Below are 22963 nucleotides of genomic sequence, written 5' to 3' on the forward strand. Positions count from 1 at the left end.
ACTGCGACCTATTATATGGAGGAGGCACTCACAACAGGGTACACTGCGACCTATTATATGGAGGAGGCACTCACAACGGGGTACACTGCGACCTATTATATGGAGGAGGCGCTCACAACAGGGTACACTGCGACCTATTATATGGAGGAGGCACTCACAACAGGGTACACTGCGACCTATTATATGGAGGAGGCACTCACAACGGGGTACACTGCGACCTATTATATGGAGGAGGCACTCACAACGGGGTACACTGCGACCGATTATATGGAGGAGGCACTCACAACGGGGTACACTGCGACCTATTATATGGAGGAGGCACTCACAACAGGGTACACTGCGACCGATTATATGGAGGAGGCGCTCACAACAGGGTACACTGCGACCTATTATATGGAGGAGGCGCTCACAACGGGGTACACTGCGACCTATTATATGGAGGAGGCACTCACAACAGGGTACACTGCAACCTATTATATGGAGGAGGCGCTCACAACAGGGTACACTGCGACCTATTATATGGAGGAGGCACTCACAACAGGGTACACTGCGACCTATTATATGGAGGAGGCGCTCACAACAGGGTACACTGCGACCTATTATATGGAGGAGGCGCTCACAACGGGGTACACTGCGACCTATCATATGGAGGAGGCGCTCACAACGGGGTACACTGCGACCTATTATATGGAGGAGGCGCTCACAACAGGGTACACTGCGACCTATTATATGGAGGAGGCGCTCACAACAGGGTACACTGCGACCTATTATATGGAGGAGGCGCTCACAACGGGGTACACTGCGACCTATTATATGGAGGAGGCGCTCACAACGGGGTACACTGCGACCTATTATATGGAGGAGGCACTCACAACAGGGTACACTGCGACCTATTATATGGAGGAGGCGCTCACAACGGGGTACACTGCGACCTATTATATGGAGGAGGCGCTCACAACAGGGTACACTGCGACCTATTATATGGAGGAGGCGCTCACAACGGGGTACACTGCGACCTATTATATGGAGGAGGCGCTCACAACAGGGTACACTGCGACCGATTATATGGAGGAGGCGCTCACAACGGGGTACACTGCGACCTATTTTATGGAGGAGAAGCTCACAACGGGGTACACTGCAACCTATTTTATGGAGGAGACGCTCACAACGGGGTACACTGCGACCTATTATATGGAGGAGGCGCACACAACGGGGTACACTGCGACCTATTATATGGAGGAGGCGCACACAACGCGGTACACTGCGACCTATTATATGGAGGAGGCGCACACAACGGGGTACACTGCGACCTATTATATGGAGGAGGCGCTCACAACGGGGTACACTGCGACCTATTATATGGAGGAGGCGCTCACAACAGGGTACACTGCGACCTATTATATGGAGGAGGCACTCACAACAGGGTACACTGCGACCTATTATATGGAGGAGGCACTCACAACGGGGTACACTGCGACCTATTATATGGAGGAGGCACTCACAACAGGGTACACTGCGACCGATTATATGGAGGAGGCACTCACAACGGGGTACACTGCGACCTATTATATGGAGGAGGCACTCACAACAGGGTACACTGCGACCGATTATATGGAGGAGGCGCTCACAACAGGGTACACTGCGACCTATTATATGGAGGAGGCGCTCACAACCGGGTACACTGCGACCTATTATATGGAGGAGGCACTCACAACAGGGTACACTGCAACCTATTATATGGAGGAGGCGCTCACAACAGGGTACACTGCGACCTATTATATGGAGGAGGCACTCACAACAGGGTACACTGCGACCTATTATATGGAGGAGGCGCTCACAACAGGGTACACTGCGACCTATTATATGGAGGAGGCGCTCACAACGGGGTACACTGCGACCTATTATATGGAGGAGGCGCTCACAACAGGGTACACTGCGACCTATTATATGGAGGAGGCGCTCACAACAGGGTACACTGCGACCTATTATATGGAGGAGGCGCTCACAACAGGGTACACTGCGACCTATTATATGGAGGAGGCGCTCACAACGGGGTACACTGCGACCTATTATATGGAGGAGGCGCTCACAACGGGGTACACTGCGACCTATTATATGGAGGAGGCGCTCACAACGGGGTACACTGCGACCTATTATATGGAGGAGGCACTCACAACAGGGTACACTGCGACCTATTATATGGAGGAGGCGCTCACAACGGGGTACACTGCGACCTATTATATGGAGGAGGCGCTCACAACAGGGTACACTGCGACCTATTATATGGAGGAGGCGCACACAACGCGGTACACTGCGACCTATTATATGGAGGAGGCGCACACAACGGGGTACACTGCGACCTATTATATGGAGGAGGCGCTCACAACGGGGTACACTGTGACCTATTATATGGAGGAGGCGCTCACAACAGGGTACACTACGACCTATTATATGGAGGAGGCGCTCACAACGGGGTACACTGCGACCTATTATATGGAGGAGGCGCTCACAACGGGGTACACTGCGACCTATTATATGGAGGAGGCACTCACAACAGGGTACATTATATGGAGGAGGCGCTCACAACGGGGTACACTGCGACCTATTATATGGAGGAGGCGCTCACAACGGGGTACACTGCGACCTATTATATGGAGGAGACGCTCACAACGGGGTACACTGCGACCTATTATATGGAGGAGGCGCTCACAACGGGGTACACTGCGACCTATTATATGGAGGAGACGCTCACAACAGGGTACACTGCGACCGATTATATGGAGGAGGCGCTCACAACAGGGTACACTGCGACCTATTATATGGAGGAGGCGCTCACAACGGGGTACACTGCGACCTATTATATGGAGGAGGCGCTCACAACGGGGTACACTGCGACCTATTATATGGAGGAGGCACTCACAACAGGGTACATTATATGGAGGAGGCGCTCACAACGGGGTACACTGCGATCTATTATATGGAGGAGGCGCTCACAACGGGGTACACTGCGACCTATTATATGGAGGAGACGCTCACAACGGGGTACACTGCGACCTATTATATGGAGGAGGCGCTCACAACAGGGTACACTGCGACCTATTATATGGAGGAGGCGCACACAACGGGGTACACTGCGACCTATTATATGGAGGAGGCGCTCACAACGGGGTACACTGCGACCTATTATATGGAGGCGACGCTCACAACAGGGTACACTGCGACTGATTATATGGAGGAGGCGCTCACAACAGGGTACACTGCGACCTATTATATGGAGGAGGCGCTCACAACGGGGTACACTGCGACCTATTATATGGAGGAGGCGCTCACAACAGGGTACACTGCGACCTATTATATGGAGGAGGCGCTCACAACGGGGTACACTGCGACCTATTATATGGAGGAGGCGCTCACAACGGGGTACACTGCGACCTATTATATGGAGGAGGCACTCACAACAGGGTACATTATATGGAGGAGGCGCTCACAACGGGGTACACTGCGACCTATTATATGGAGGAGGCGCTCACAACGGGGTACACTGCGACCTATTATATGGAGGAGACGCTCACAACGGGGTACACTGCGACCTATTATATGGAGGAGGCGCTCACAACAGGGTACACTGCGACCTATTATATGGAGGAGGCGCACACAACGGGGTACACTGCGACCTATTATATGGAGGAGGCGCTCACAACGGGGTACACTGCGACCTATTATATGGAGGCGACGCTCACAACAGGGTACACTGCGACCGATTATATGGAGGAGGCGCTCACAACAGGGTACACTGCGACCTATTATATGGAGGAGGCGCTCACAACGGGGTACACTGCGACCTATTATATGGAGGAGGCGCTCACAACGGGGTACACTGCGACCTATTATATGGAGGAGGCACTCACAACAGGGTACATTATATGGAGGAGGCGCTCACAACGGGGTACACTGCGACCTATTATATGGAGGAGGCGCTCACAACAGGGTACACTGCGACCTATTATATGGAGGAGGCGCTCACAACGGGGTACACTGCGACCTATTATATGGAGGAGGCGCTCACAACGGGGTACACTGCGACCTATTATATGGAGGAGGCGCTCACAACGGGGTACACTGCGACCTATTATATGGAGGAGGCACTCACAACAGGGTACACTGCGACCTATTATATGGAGGAGGCGCTCACAACGGGGTACACTGCGACCTATTATATGGAGGAGACGCTCACAACAGGGTACACTGCGACCTATTATATGGAGGAGGCGCTCACAACGGGGTACACTGCGACCTATTATATGGAGGAGGCGCTCACAACAGGGTACACTGCGACCTATTATATGGAGGAAGCGCTCACAACAGGGTACACTGCGACCCATTATATGGAGGAGGCGCTCACAACGGGGTACACTGCGACCTATTATATGGAGGAGGCGCTCACAACAGGGTACACTGCGACCGATTATATGGAGGAGGCACTCACAACAGGGTACACTGCGACCTATTATATGGAGGAGGCACTCACAACAGGGTACACTGCGACCTATTATATGGAGGAGGCACTCACAACGGGGTACACTGCGACCTATTATATGGAGGAGGCGCTCACAACGGGGTACACTGCGACCTATTATATGGAGGAGGCACTCACAACAGGGTACACTGCGACCGATTATATGGAGGAGGCACTCACAACAGGGTACACTGCGACCTATTATATGGAGGAGGCACTCACAACAGGGTACACTGCGACCTATTATATGGAGGAGGCACTCACAACGGGGTACACTGCGACCTATTATATGGAGGAGGCGCTCACAACGGGGTACACTGCGACCTATTATATGGAGGAGGCGCTCACAACAGGGTACACTGCGACCTATTATATGGAGGAGGCACTCACAACGGGGTACACTGCGACCTATTATATGGAGGAGGCACTCACAACGGGGTACACTGCGACCGATTATATGGAGGAGGCACTCACAACGGGGTACACTGCGACCGATTATATGGAGGAGGCACTCACAACGGGGTACACTGCGACCTATTATATGGAGGAGGCGCTCACAACAGGGTACACTGCGACCTATTATATGGAGGAGGCGCTCACAACAGGGTACACTGCGACCTATTATATGGAGGAGGCGCTCACAACGGGGTACACTGCGACCTATTATATGGAGGAGGCGCTCACAACGGGGTACACTGCGACCTATTATATGGAGGAGGCGCTCACAACAGGGTACACTGCGACCTATTATATGGAGGAGGCGCTCACAACAGGGTACACTGCGACCTATTATATGGAGGAGGCGCTCACAACGGGGTACACTGCGACCTATTATATGGAGGAGGCACTCACAACAGGGTACACTGCGACCGATTATATGGAGGAGGCACTCACAACAGGGTACACTGCGACCTATTATATGGAGGAGGCACTCACAACGGGGTACACTGCGACCTATTATATGGAGGAGGCGCTCACAACAGGGTACACTGCGACCTATTATATGGAGGAGGCACTCACAACAGGGTACACTGCGACCTATTATATGGAGGAGGCACTCACAACGGGGTACACTGCGACCTATTATATGGAGGAGGCACTCACAACAGGGTACACTGCGACCGATTATATGGAGGAGGCACTCACAACGGGGTACACTGCAACCTATTATATGGAGGAGGCGCTCACAACAGGGTACACTGCGACCTATTATATGGAGGAGGCACTCACAACAGGGTACACTGCGACCTATTATATGGAGGAGGCGCTCACAACAGGGTACACTGCGACCTATTATATGGAGGAGGCGCTCACAACGGGGTACACTGCGACCTATTATATGGAGGAGGCGCTCACAACGGGGTACACTGCGACCTATTATATGGAGGAGGCGCTCACAACAGGGTACACTGCGACCTATTATATGGAGGAGGCGCTCACAACAGGGTACACTGCGACCTATTATATGGAGGAGGCGCTCACAACGGGGTACACTGCGACCTATTATATGGAGGAGGCGCTCACAACGGGGTACACTGCGACCTATTATATGGAGGAGGCACTCACAACAGGGTACACTGCGACCTATTATATGGAGGAGGCGCTCACAACGGGGTACACTGCGACCTATTATATGGAGGAGGCGCTCACAACAGGGTACACTGCGACCTATTATATGGAGGAGGCGCTCACAACGGGGTACACTGCGACCTATTATATGGAGGAGGCGCTCACAACAGGGTACACTGCGACCGATTATATGGAGGAGGCGCTCACAACGGGGTACACTGCGACCTATTTTATGGAGGAGAAGCTCACAACGGGGTACACTGCAACCTATTTTATGGAGGAGACGCTCACAACGGGGTACACTGTGACCTATTATATGGAGGAGGCGCACACAACGGGGTACACTGCGACCTATTATATGGAGGAGGCGCACACAACGCGGTACACTGCGACCTATTATATGGAGGAGGCGCACACAACGGGGTACACTGCGACCTATTATATGGAGGAGGCGCTCACAACGGGGTACACTGCGACCTATTATATGGAGGAGGCGCTCACAACAGGGTACACTGCGACCTATTATATGGAGGAGGCACTCACAACAGGGTACACTGCGACCTATTATATGGAGGAGGCACTCACAACGGGGTACACTGCGACCTATTATATGGAGGAGGCACTCACAACAGGGTACACTGCGACCGATTATATGGAGGAGGCACTCACAACGGGGTACACTGCGACCTATTATATGGAGGAGGCACTCACAACAGGGTACACTGCGACCGATTATATGGAGGAGGCGCTCACAACAGGGTACACTGCGACCTATTATATGGAGGAGGCGCTCACAACGGGGTACACTGCGACCTATTATATGGAGGAGGCACTCACAACAGGGTACACTGCAACCTATTATATGGAGGAGGCGCTCACAACAGGGTACACTGCGACCTATTATATGGAGGAGGCACTCACAACAGGGTACACTGCGACCTATTATATGGAGGAGGCGCTCACAACAGGGTACACTGCGACCTATTATATGGAGGAGGCGCTCACAACGGGGTACACTGCGACCTATTATATGGAGGAGGCGCTCACAACAGGGTACACTGCGACCTATTATATGGAGGAGGCGCTCACAACAGGGTACACTGCGACCTATTATATGGAGGAGGCGCTCACAACAGGGTACACTGCGACCTATTATATGGAGGAGGCGCTCACAACGGGGTACACTGCGACCTATTATATGGAGGAGGCGCTCTCAACGGGGTACACTGCGACCTATTATATGGAGGAGGCGCTCACAACGGGGTACACTGCGACCTATTATATGGAGGAGGCACTCACAACAGGGTACACTGCGACCTATTATATGGAGGAGGCGCTCACAACGGGGTACACTGCGACCTATTATATGGAGGAGGCGCTCACAACAGGGTACACTGCGACCTATTATATGGAGGAGGCGCACACAACGCGGTACACTGCGACCTATTATATGGAGGAGGCGCACACAACGGGGTACACTGCGACCTATTATATGGAGGAGGCGCTCACAACGGGGTACACTGTGACCTATTATATGGAGGAGGCGCTCACAACAGGGTACACTGCGACCTATTATATGGAGGAGGCGCTCACAACGGGGTACACTGCGACCTATTATATGGAGGAGGCGCTCACAACGGGGTACACTGCGACCTATTATATGGAGGAGGCACTCACAACAGGGTACATTATATGGAGGAGGCGCTCACAACGGGGTACACTGCGACCTATTATATGGAGGAGGCGCTCACAACGGGGTACACTGCGACCTATTATATGGAGGAGACGCTCACAACGGGGTACACTGCGACCTATTATATGGAGGAGGCGCTCACAACGGGGTACACTGCGACCTATTATATGGAGGAGACGCTCACAACAGGGTACACTGCGACCGATTATATGGAGGAGGCGCTCACAACAGGGTACACTGCGACCTATTATATGGAGGAGGCGCTCACAACGGGGTACACTGCGACCTATTATATGGAGGAGGCGCTCACAACGGGGTACACTGCGACCTATTATATGGAGGAGGCACTCACAACAGGGTACATTATATGGAGGAGGCGCTCACAACGGGGTACACTGCGACCTATTATATGGAGGAGGCGCTCACAACGGGGTACACTGCGACCTATTATATGGAGGAGACGCTCACAACGGGGTACACTGCGACCTATTATATGGAGGAGGCGCTCACAACAGGGTACACTGCGACCTATTATATGGAGGAGGCGCACACAACGGGGTACACTGCGACCTATTATATGGAGGAGGCGCTCACAACGGGGTACACTGCGACCTATTATATGGAGGCGACGCTCACAACAGGGTACACTGCGACCGATTATATGGAGGAGGCGCTCACAACAGGGTACACTGCGACCTATTATATGGAGGAGGCGCTCACAACGGGGTACACTGCGACCTATTATATGGAGGAGGCGCTCACAACAGGGTACACTGCGACCTATTATATGGAGGAGGCGCTCACAACGGGGTACACTGCGACCTATTATATGGAGGAGGCGCTCACAACGGGGTACACTGCGACCTATTATATGGAGGAGGCACTCACAACAGGGTACATTATATGGAGGAGGCGCTCACAACGGGGTACACTGCGACCTATTATATGGAGGAGGCGCTCACAACGGGGTACACTGCGACCTATTATATGGAGGAGACGCTCACAACGGGGTACACTGCGACCTATTATATGGAGGAGGCGCTCACAACAGGGTACACTGCGACCTATTATATGGAGGAGGCGCACACAACGGGGTACACTGCGACCTATTATATGGAGGAGGCGCTCACAACAGGGTACACTGCGACCTATTATATGGAGGCGACGCTCACAACAGGGTACACTGCGACCGATTATATGGAGGAGGCGCTCACAACAGGGTACACTGCGACCTATTATATGGAGGAGGCGCTCACAACGGGGTACACTGCGACCTATTATATGGAGGAGGCGCTCACAACGGGGTACACTGCGACCTATTATATGGAGGAGGCACTCACAACAGGGTACATTATATGGAGGAGGCGCTCACAACGGGGTACACTGCGACCTATTATATGGAGGAGGCGCTCACAACAGGGTACACTGCGACCTATTATATGGAGGAGGCGCTCACAACGGGGTACACTGCGACCTATTATATGGAGGAGGCGCTCACAACGGGGTACATTATATGGAGGAGGCGCTCACAACGGGGTACACTGCGACCTATTATATGGAGGAGGCGCTCACAACGGGGTACACTGCGACCTATTATATGGAGAAGGCGCTCACAACGGGGTACACTGCGACCTATTTTATGGAGGAGGCACTCACAATGGGGTACACTACGACCGATTATACGGAGGAGGCACTCACAACGGGGTACACTGCGACCTATTATACGGAGGAGGCGCTCACAACGGGGTACACTGCGACCTATTATACGGAGGAGACGCTCACAACGGGGTACACTGCGACCTATTATATGGAGGAGACGCTCACAACGGGGTACACTGCGACCTATTATATGGAGGAGGCACTCACAACAGGGTACACTGTGACCGATTATATGGAGGAGGCGCTCACAACGGGGTACACTGCGACCTATAATATGGAGCAGGCGTTCACAACGGGGTACACTGCGACCTATTATATGGAGGAGGCGCACACAACGGGGTACACTGCGACCTATTATATGGAGGAGGCGCTCACAACGGGGTACACTGCGACCTATTATATGGAGGAGGCACTCACAACGGGGTACACTGCGACCTATTATATGGAGGAGGCGCTCACAACAGGGTACACTGCGACCTATTATATGGAGGAGGCGCTCACAACGGGGTACACTGCGACCTATTATATGGAGGAGGCGCTCACAACAGGGTACACTGCGACCTATTATATGGAGGAGGCGCTCACAACGGGGTACACTGCGACCTATTATATGGAGGAGGCGCTCACAACAGGGTACACTGCGACCGATTATATGGAGGAGGCGCTCACAACGGGGTACACTGCGACCTATTTTATGGAGGAGGCGCTCACAACGGGGTACACTGCGACCTATTTTATGGAGGAGGCGCTCACAACGGGGTACACTGCAACCTATTTTATGGAGGAGGCGCTCACAACAGGGTACACTGCGACCTATTATATGGAGGAGGCGCTCACAACAGGGTACACTGCGACCGATTATATGGAGGAGGCGCTCACAACAGGGTACACTGCGACCTATTATATGGAGGAGGCGCTCACAACAGGGTACACTGCGACCTATTATATGGAGGAGGCGCTCACAACAGGGTACACTGCGACCTATTATATGGAGGAGGCGCTCACAACAGGGTACACTGCGACCTATTATATGGAGGAGGCGCTCACAACAGGGTACACTGCGACCTATTATATGGAGGAGGCGCTCACAACGGGGTACACTGCGACCTATTATATGGAGGAGGCGCTCACAACGGGGTACACTGCGACCTATTATATGGAGGAGGCGCTCACAACGGGGTACACTGCGACCTATTATATGGAGGAGGCGCTCACAACAGGGTACACTGCGACCTATTATATGGAGGAGGCGCTCACAACGGGGTACACTGCGACCTATTATATGGAGGAGGCGCTCACAACAGGGTACACTGCGACCTATTATATGGAGGAGGCGCTCACAACGGGGTACACTGCGACATATTATATGGAGGAGGCGCTCACAACAGGGTACACTGCGACCGATTATATGGAGGAGGCGCTCACAACGGGGTACACTGCGACCTATTTTATGGAGGAGAAGCTCACAACGGGGTACACTGCAACCTATTTTATGGAGGAGACGCTCACAACGGGGTACACTGCGACCTATTTTATGGAGGAGACGCTCACAACGGGGTACACTGCGACCTATTTTATGGAGGAGGCACTCACAACGGGGTACACTGAGACCTATTATATGGAGGAGGCGCTCACAACGGGGTACACTGCGACCTATTATATGGAGGAGGCGCTCACAACGGGGTACATTATATGGAGGAGGCGCTCACAACGGGGTACACTGCGACCTATTATATGGAGGAGGCGCTCACAACGGGGTACACTGCGACCTATTATATGGAGGAGGCGCTCACAACGGGGTACACTGCGACCTATTATATGGAGAAGGCGCTCACAACGGGGTACACTGCGACCTATTTTATGGAGGAGGCACTCACAACGGGGTTCACTACGACCGATTATACGGAGGAGGCACTCACAACGGGGTACACTGCGACCTATTATATGGAGGAGGCACTCACAACGGGGTACACTGCAACCTATTATATGGAGGAGGCACTCACAACAGGGTACACTGCGACCTATTATATGGAGGAGGCGCTCACAACGGGGTACACTGCAACCTATTATATGGAGGAGGCGCTCACAACGGGGTACACTGCGACCTATTATATGGAGGAGGCACTCACAACAGGGTACACTGCGACCTATTATATGGAGGAGGCGCTCACAACGGGGTACACTGCAACCTATTATATGGAGGAGGCGCTCACAACGGGGTACACTGCGACCTATTATATGGAGGAGGCGCTCACAACGGGGTACACTGCGACCTATTATATGGAGGAGGCGCTCACAACGGGGTACACTGCGACCTATTATATGGAGGAGGCGCTCACAACGGGGTACACTGCGACCTATTTTATGGAGGAGGCACTCACAACGGGGTACACTGCGACCTATTATATGGAGGAGGCACTCACAACAGGGTACACTGCAACCTATTATATGGAGGAGGCGCTCACAACGGGGTACACTGCGACCTATTATATGGAGGAGGCGCTCACAACGGGGTACACTGCGACCTATTATATGGAGGAGGCGCTCACAACGGGGTACACTGCGACCTATTATATGGAGGAGGCGCTCACAACGGGGTACACTGCGACCTATTTTATGGAGGAGGCACTCACAACGGGGTACACTACGACCGATTATACGGAGGAGGCACTCACAACGGGGTACACTGCGACCTATTATACGGAGGAGGCGCTCACAACGGGGTACACTGCGACCTATTATATGGAGGAGACGCTCACAACGGGGTACACTGCGACCTATTATATGGAGGAGGCACTCACAACAGGGTACACTGTGACCGATTATATGGAGGAGGCGCTCACAACGGGGTACACTGCGACCTATTATATGGAGAAGGCGCTCACAACGGGGTACACTGCGACCTATTATATGGAGAAGGCGCTCACATCGGGGTACACTGCGACCTATTATATGGAGGAGACGCTCACAACAGGGTACACTGCGACCTATTATATGGAGGAGGCGCTCACAACGGGGTACACTGTGACCTATAATATGGAGGAGGCGCTCACAATGGGGTACACTGCAACCTATTAAGCTCCTATACAAAATCATGGAGTAATGTCCAAATTTCCAAATATTAAATATTTTATTTGTACAAAAGAAATTCAGAAGCACAAACAATATACAAAAAGTCAATACACAAATATCATTAAAAACAACTTATCAAAGACAAGGCAAATGAGGGCCTTTGTGTAGTAACACCACAGGAGCGCCCAGAAACTGGAAAAATCTAGGTGGGCTGGCTAGCAACAGGCTTATATACCTCAAAAAGGCTCTGTTACAAAGTGCATATGGCAAATCACTATTGCTAAGTCCAACAAATGGATAAATGGCCATAAATCCTAGAGTAGGGAGAAAGTGAATGCGGCGTATATCACACTACTAGAATCCTAATTAGTGACCAGCCCCATCCCTACCCCAGACGTAGCAAGCACCGTCTGGCTTACCTATGTTGCCCGCCAGTCAGTCAGTGGGTGTCCCGACGCACCTATTATACGGAGGGGGTCCTCACACAACAGGAAGTACACTATAACCTATATACGGAGGGGGTCCTCACACAACAGGAAGTACACTATAACCTATTATACGGAGGGGGTCCTCACACAACATGGGGTACACCATAACCTATATACAGAGGGGGTCCTCACACAACAGGGGGTACACCATAACCTATTATACGGAGGGGGTCCTCACACAACAGGGGGTACACTATAACCTATATACGGAGGGGGTCCTCACACAACAGGAAGTACACTATAACCTATATACGGAGGGGGTCCTCACACAACAGGAAGTACACTATAACCTATCATACGGAGGGGGTCCTCACACAACATGGGGTACACCATAACCTATATACAGAGGGGGTCCTCACACAACAGGGGGTACACCATAACCTATTATACGGAGGGGGTCCTCACACAACAGGGGATACACTATAACCTATATACGGAGGGGGTCCTCACACAACAGGAAGTACACCATAACCTATTATACGGAGGGGGTCCTCACACAACAGGGGGTACACTATAACCTATTATACGGAGGGGGTCCTCACACAACAGGGGATACACTATAACCTATATACGGAGGGGGTCCTCACACAACAGGAAGTACACTATAACCTATATACGGAGGGGGTCCTCACACAACAGGGGGTACACTATAACCTATTATACGGAGGGGGTCCTCACACAACATGGGGTACACCATAACCTATATACGGAGGGGGTCCTCACACAACAGGGGGTACACCATAACCTATTATACGGAGGGGGTCCTCACACAACAGGGGATACACTATAACCTATATACGGAGGGGGTCCTCACACAACAGGAAGTACACTATAACCTATATACGGAGGGGGTCCTCACACAACAGGAAGTACACTATAACCTATCATACGGAGGGGGTCCTCACACAACATGGGGTACACCATAACCTATATACAGAGGGGGTCCTCACACAACAGGGGGTACACCATAACCTATTATACGGAGGGGGTCCTCACACAACAGGGGATACACTATAACCTATATACGGAGGGGGTCCTCACACAACAGGAAGTACACCATAACCTATTATACGGAGGGGGTCCTCACACAACAGGGGGTACACTATAACCTATTATACGGAGGGGGTCCTCACACAACAGGGGGTACACCATAACCTATATACGGAGGGGGTCCTCACACAACAGGAAGTACACTATAACCTATATACGGAGGGGGTCCTCACACAACAGGGGGTACACTATAACCTATTATACGGAGGGGGTCCTCACACAACATGGGGTACACCATAACCTATATACGGAGGGGGTCCTCACACAACAGGGGGTACACTATAACCTATTATACGGAGGGGGTCCTCACACAACATGGGGTACACCATAACCTATATACGGAGGGGGTCCTCACACAACAGGGGGTACACCATAACCTATTATACGGAGGGGGTCCTCACACAACAGGGGATACACTATAACCTATATACGGAGGGGGTCCTCACACAACAGGAAGTACACTATAACCTATATACGGAGGGGGTCCTCACACAACAGGGGGTACACTATAACCTATATACGGAGGGGGTCCTCACACAACATGGGGTACACCATAACCTATATACGGAGGGGTGCTCACACAACAGGGGGTACACCATAACCTATATACGGAGGGGTGCTCACACAACAGGGGATACACCATAACCTATATACGGAGGGGGTCCTCACACAACAGGGGGTACACCATAACCTATATACGGAGGGGGTCCTCACACAACAGGAAGTACACTATAACCTATTACACGGAGGGGGTCCTCACACAACATGGGGTACACCATAACCTATATACAGAGGGGGTCCTCACACAACAGGGGGTACACCATAACCTATATACGGAGGGGGTCCTCACACAACAGGGGGTACACCATAACCTATATACGGAGGGGGTCCTCACACAACAGGGGGTACACCATAACCTATATACGGAGGGGGTCCTCACACAACAGGGGGTACACCATAACCTATATACGGAGGGGGTCCTCACACAACATGGGGTACACCATAACCTATATACGGAGGGGGTCCTCACACAACAGGGGGTACACCATAACCTATATACGGAGGGGGTCCTCACACAACAGGAAGTACACTATAACCTATTACACGGAGGGGGTCCTCACACAACATGGGGTACACTATAACCTATATACGGAGTGGGTCCTCACACAACAGGGGGTACACCATAACCTATATACGGAGGGGGTCCTCACACAACAGGGGGTACACCATAACCTATATACGGAGTGGGTCCTCACACAACAGGGGGTACACCATAACCTATATACGGAGGGGGTCCTCACACAACAGGGAGTACACCATAACCTATTATACGGAGGGGGTCCTCACACAACAGGGGATACACCATAACCTATATACGGAGGGGGTCCTCACACAACAGGGGGTACACCATAACCTATTATACGGAGGGGGTCCTCACACAACAGGGGGTACACCATAACCTATTATACGGAGGGGGTCCTCACACAACAGGGAATACACTATAACCTATATACGGAGGGGGTCCTCACACAACATGGGGTACACCATAACCTATATACAGAGGGGGTCCTCACACAACAGGGGGTACACCATAACCTATTATACGGAGGGGGTCCTCACACAACAGGGGATACACTATAACCTATATACGGAGGGGGTCCTCACACAACAGGGGGTACACCATAACCTATATACGGAGGGGGTCCTCACACAACATGGGGTACACCATAACCTATATACGGAGGGGTGCTCACACAACAGGGGGTACACCATAACCTATATACGGAGGGGGTCCTCACACAACAGGGAGTACACCATAACCTATTATACGGAGGGGGTCCTCACACAACAGGGGATACACCATAACCTATATACGGAGGGGGTCCTCACACAACAGGGGGTACACCATAACCTATATACGGAGGGGGTCCTCACACAACAGGGGGTACACCATAACCTATATACGGAGGGGGTCCTCACACAACAGGGAGTACACCATAACCTATTATACGGAGGGGGTCCTCACACAACAGGGGATACACCATAACCTATATACGGAGGGGGTCCTCACACAACATGGGGTACACCATAACCTATATACAGAGGGGGTCCTCACACAACAGGGAGTACACCATAACCTATTATACGGAGGGGGTCCTCACACAACAGGGAGTACACCATAACCTATTATACGGAGGGGGTCCTCACACAACAGGGGGTACACCATAACCTATATACGGAGGGGGTCCTCACACAACATGGGGTACACCATAACCTATATACAGAGGGGGTCCTCACACAACAGGGGGTACACCATAACCTATTATACGGAGGGGGTCCTCACACAACAGGGGATACACTATAACCTATATACGGAGGGGGTCCTCACACAACATGGGGTACACCATAACCTATATACGGAGGGGGTCCTCACACAACAGGGGGTACACCATAACCTATTATACGGAGGGGGTCCTCACACAACAGGGGATACACTATAACCTATATACGGAGGGGGTCCTCACACAACATGGGGTACACCATAACCTATATACGGAGGGGTGCTCACACAACAGGGGGTACACCATAACCTATATACGGAGGGGGTCCTCACACAACAGGGAGTACACCATAACCTATTATACGGAGGGGGTCCTCACACAACAGGGGATACACCATAACCTATATACGGAGGGGGTCCTCACACAACAGGGGGTACACCATAACGTATATACGGAGGGGGTCCTCACACAACAGGGGGTACACCATAACCTATATACGGAGGGGGTCCTCACACAACAGGGAGTACACCATAACCTATTATACGGAGGGGGTCCTCACACAACAGGGGATACACCATAACCTATATACGGAGGGGTGCTCACACAACAGGGGATACACTATAACCTATATACGGAGGGGGTCCTCACACAACAGGGGATACACTATAACCTATATACGGAGGGGGTCCTCACACAACAGGAAGTACACCATAACCTATATACGGAGGGGGTCCTCACACAACAGGGGATACACTATAACCTATATACGGAGGGGGTCCTCACAACAGGGGGTACACCATAACCTATATACGGAGGGGTCCTCACACAACAGGGGGTACACCATAACCTATATACGGAGGGGTGCTCACACAACAGGGGGTACACCATAACCTATATACGGAGGGGGTCCTCACACAACAGGGGGTACACTATAACCTATATACGGAGGGGGTCCTCACACAACATGGGGTACACCATAACCTATATACAGAGGGGGTCCTCACACAACAGGGGGTACACCATAACCTATTATACGGAGGGGGTCCTCACACAACAGGGGATACACTATAACCTATATACGGAGGGGGTCCTCACACAACAGGAAGTACACCATAACCTATATACGGAGGGGGTCCTCACACAACAGGGAGTACACCATAACCTATATACGGAGGGGGTCCTCACACAACAGGGGATACACTATAACCTATATACGGAGGGGGTCCTCACACAACAGGGGGTACACTATAACCTATATACGGAGGGGGTCCTCACACAACATGGGGTACACCATAACCTATATACAGAGGGGGTCCTCACACAACAGGGGGTACACCATAACCTATTATACGGAGGGGGTCCTCACACAACAGGGGATACACTATAACCTATATACGGAGGGGGTCCTCACACAACAGGAAGTACACCATAACCTATATACGGAGGGGGTCCTCACACAACATGGGGTACACCATAACCTATATACGGAGGGGTGCTCACACAACAGGGGGTACACCATAACCTATATACGGAGGGGGTCCTCACACAACAGGGGGTACACTATAACCTATATACGGAGGGGGTCCTCACACAACATGGGGTACACCATAACCTATATACAGAGGGGGTCCTCACACAACAGGGGGTACACCATAACCTATTATACGGAGGGGGTCCTCACACAACAGGGGATACACTATAACCTATATACGGAGGGGGTCCTCACACAACAGGAAGTACACCATAACCTATATACGGAGGGGGTCCTCACACAACAGGGGATACACTATAACCTATATACGGAGGGGGTCCTCACACAACAGGGGGTACACTATAACCTATATACGGAGGGGGTCCTCACACAACATGGGGTACACCATAACCTATATACAGAGGGGGTCCTCACACAACAGGGGGTACACCATAACCTATTATACGGAGGGGGTCCTCACACAACAGGGGATACACTATAACCTATATACGGAGGGGGTCCTCACACAACAGGAAGTACACCATAACCTATATACGGAGGGGGTCCTCACACAACATGGGGTACACCATAACCTATATACGGAGGGGTGCTCACACAACAGGGGGTACACCATAACCTATATACGGAGGGGGTCCTCACACAACAGGGAGTACACCATAACCTATTATACGGAGGGGGTCCTCACACAACAGGGGATACACCATAACCTATATACGGAGGGGGTCCTCACACAACAGGGGGTACACCATAACGTATATACGGAGGGGGTCCTCACACAACAGGGGGTACACCATAACCTATATACGGAGGGGGTCCTCACACAACAGGGAGTACACCATAACCTATTATACGGAGGGGGTCCTCACACAACAGGGGATACACCATAACCTATATACGGAGGGGTGCTCACACAACAGGGGATACACTATAACCTATATACGGAGGGGGTCCTCACACAACAGGGGATACACTATAACCTATATACGGAGGGGATCCTCACAACAGGGGGTACACCATAACCTATATATGGAGGGGTCCTCACACAACAGGGGGTACACCATAACCTATATACGGAGGGGTGCTCACACAACAGGGGGTACACCATAACCTATATACGGAGGGGGTCCTCACACAACATGGGGTACACTATAACCTATATACGGAGGGGGTCCTCACACAACAGGGGGTACACTATAACCTATATACGGAGGGGGTCCTCACACAACAGGGGGTACACCATAACCTATATACGGAGGGGGTCCTCACACAACAGGGGGTACACTATAACCTGTAGAATGTAAGCCCGCAAGGGCAGGGTCCTCGCCCCTCTGTATCAGTCCGTCATTGTTAGTTTGCTTACTGTAAGTGATATCTGTAACTTGTATGTAACCCCTTCTCATGTACAGCACCATGGAATCAATGGTGCTATATAAATAAATAATAATAATAATAATAATAATAACCTATATACGGAGGGGGTCCTCACACAACAGGGGGTACACCATAACCTATATACGGAGGGGGTCCTCACACAACAGGGGGTACACTATAACCTATATACGGAGGGGGTCCTCACACAACAGGGGGTACACCATAACCTATTATACGGAGGGGGTCCTCACACAACAGGGGGTACACCATAACCTATTATACGGAGGGGGTCCTCACACAACAGGGGATACACTATAACCTATATACGGAGGGGGTCCTCACACAACAGGGGGTACACTATAACCTATATACGGAGGGGGTCCTCACACAACATGGGGTACACCATAACCTATATACGGAGGGGGTCCTCACACAACAGGGGGTACACCATAACCTATATACGGAGGGGGTCCTCACACAACATGGGGTACACCATAACCTATATACAGAGGGGGTCCTCACACAACAGGGGGTACACCATAACCTATTATACGGAGGGGGTCCTCACACAACAGGGGGTACACCATAACCTATATACGGAGGGGGTCCTCACACAACATGGGGTACACCATAACCTATATACAGAGGGGGTCCTCACACAACAGGGGGTACACCATAACCTATTATACGGAGGGGGTCCTCACACAACAGGGGGTACACCATAACGTATATACGGAGGGGGTCCTCACACAACAGGGGGTACACCATAACCTATATACGGAGGGGGTCCTCACACAACAGGGAGTACACCATAACCTATATACGGAGGGGGTCCTCACACAACAGGGGGTACACCATAACGTATATACGGAGGGGGTCCTCACACAACAGGGGGTACACCATAACCTATATACGGAGGGGGTCCTCACACAACAGCGAGTACACCATAACCTATTATACGGAGGGGGTCCTCACACAACAGGGGATACACCATAACCTATATACGGAGGGGTGCTCACACAACAGGGGATACACTATAACCTATATACGGAGGGGGTCCTCACACAACAGGGGATACACTATAACCTATATACGGAGGGGGTCCTCACACAACAGGGGGTACACCATAACCTATATACGGAGGGGGTCCTCACACAACAGGGGGTACACCATAACCTATATACGGAGGGGTGCTCACACAACAGGGGGTACACCATAACCTATATACGGAGGGGGTCCTCACACAACATGGGGTACACTATAACCTATATACGGAGGGGGTCCTCACACAACAGGGGGTACACTATAACCTATATACGGAGGGGGTCCTCACACAACAGGGGGTACACCATAACCTATATACGGAGGGGGTCCTCACACAACAGGGGGTACACCATAACCTATATACGGAGGGGGTCCTCACACAACAGGGGGTACACCATAACCTATATACGGAGGGGGTCCTCACACAACAGGGGGTACACCATAACCTATATACGGAGGGGGTCCTCACACAACAGGGGGTACACTATAACCTATATACGGAGGGGGTACACCATAACCTATATACGGAGGGGGTCCTCACACAACAGGGGGTACACCATAACCTATATACGGAGGGGTCCTCACACAACATGGGGTACACCATAACCTATTATACGGAGGGGGTCCACCATAACCTATATACGGAGGGGTCCTCACACTACAGGGGGTACACCATAACCTATTATACGGAGGGGGTCCTCACACAACATGGGGTACACCATAACCTATATACGGAGGGGGTCCTCACACAACAGGGGGTACACCATAACCTATATACGGAGGGGGTCCTCACACAACATGGGGTACACCATAACCTATATACAGAGGGGGTCCTCACACAACAGGGGGTACACCATAACCTATTATACGGAGGGGGTCCTCACACAACAGGGGATACACTATAACCTATATACGGAGGGGGTCCTCACACAACAGGGGGTACACCATAACCTATATACGGAGGGGGTCCTCACACAACATGGGGTACACCATAACCTATATACGGAGGGGGTCCTCACACAACAGGGGGTACACTATAACCTATATACGGAGGGGGTCCTCACACAACATGGGGTACACCATAACCTATATACAGAGGGGGTCCTCACACAACAGGGGGTACACCATAACCTATTATACGGAGGGGGTCCTCACACAACAGGGGATACACTATAACCTATATACGGAGGGGGTCCTCACACAACAGGAAGTACATCATAACCTATATACGGAGGGGGTCCTCACACAACATGGGGTACACCATAACCTATATACGGAGGGGTGCTCACACAACAGGGGGTACACCATAACCTATTATACGGAGGGGGTCCTCACACAACAGGGGATACACCATAACGTATATACGGAGGGGGTCCTCACACAACAGGGGATACACCATAACGTATATACGGAGGGGGTCCTCACACAACAGGGGGTACACCATAACGTATATACGGAGGGGGTCCTCACACAACAGGGGGTACACCATAACCTATATACGGAGGGGGTCCTCACACAACAGGGAGTACACCATAACCTATATACGGAGGGGGTCCTCACACAACAGGGGGTACACCATAACGTATATACGGAGGGGGTCCTCACACAACAGGGGGTACACCATAACCTATATACGGAGGGGGTCCTCACACAACAGCGAGTACACCATAACCTATTATACGGAGGGGGTCCTCACACAACAGGGGATACACCATAACCTATATACGGAGGGGTGCTCACACAACAGGGGATACACTATAACCTATATACGGAGGGGGTCCTCACACAACAGGGGATACACTATAACCTATATACGGAGGGGGTCCTCACACAACAGGGGGTACACCATAACCTATATACGGAGGGGGTCCTCACACAACAGGGGGTACACCATAACCTATATACGGAGGGGTGCTCACACAACAGGGGGTACACCATAACCTATATACGGAGGGGGTCCTCACACAACATGGGGTACACTATAACCTATATACGGAGGGGGTCCTCACACAACAGGGGGTACACCATAACCTATATACGGAGGGGGTCCTCACACAACATGGGGTACACTATAACCTATATACGGAGGGGGTCCTCACACAACAGGGGATACACTATAACCTATATACGGAGGGGGTCCTCACACAACAGGGGGTACACCATAACCTATATACGGAGGGGGTCCTCACACAACAGGGGGTACACCATAACCTATATACGGAGGGGGTCCTCACACAACAGGGGGTACACCATAACCTATATACGGAGGGGGTCCTCACACAACAGGGGGTACACCATAACCTATATACGGAGGGGGTCCTCACACAACAGGGGGTACACTATAACCTATATACGGAGGGGGTACACCATAACCTATATACGGAGGGGGTCCTCACACAACAGGGGGTACACCATAACCTATATACGGAGGGGTCCTCACACAACATGGGGTACACCATAACCTATATACAGAGGGGTCCTCACACTACAGGGGGTACACCATAACCTATTATACGGAGGGGGTCCACCATAACCTATATACGGAGGGGTCCTCACACTACAGGGGGTACACCATAACCTATATACGGAGGGAGTCCTCACACATCTCAAATACACAACTTCTATTTGGACGCTTCGTCCTGACTGTACATAAACACATCCATAATTACAATAGGAGCCATTGGACGATGCAGTCACGTGACTGGACAGGGCGGAATATTACAATGT

The 22963-nt window shown here is 51.7% G+C and overlaps 1 protein-coding gene across 1 annotated transcript in view; it reads right to left on the bottom strand.

Moving 5' to 3' along the window:
- RPS6KB2 (ribosomal protein S6 kinase B2) overlaps positions 1-22963 on the bottom strand; it is a 68433-nt gene that overhangs the window by 45248 nt on the left and 222 nt on the right. The gene's annotated exons all lie outside the window — the stretch shown is intronic.

The sequence above is a fragment of the Ranitomeya imitator genome, chromosome 2, assembly GCF_032444005.1.
Source record: "Ranitomeya imitator isolate aRanImi1 chromosome 2, aRanImi1.pri, whole genome shotgun sequence".
Taxonomy (NCBI): Eukaryota; Metazoa; Chordata; class Amphibia; order Anura; family Dendrobatidae; genus Ranitomeya; species Ranitomeya imitator.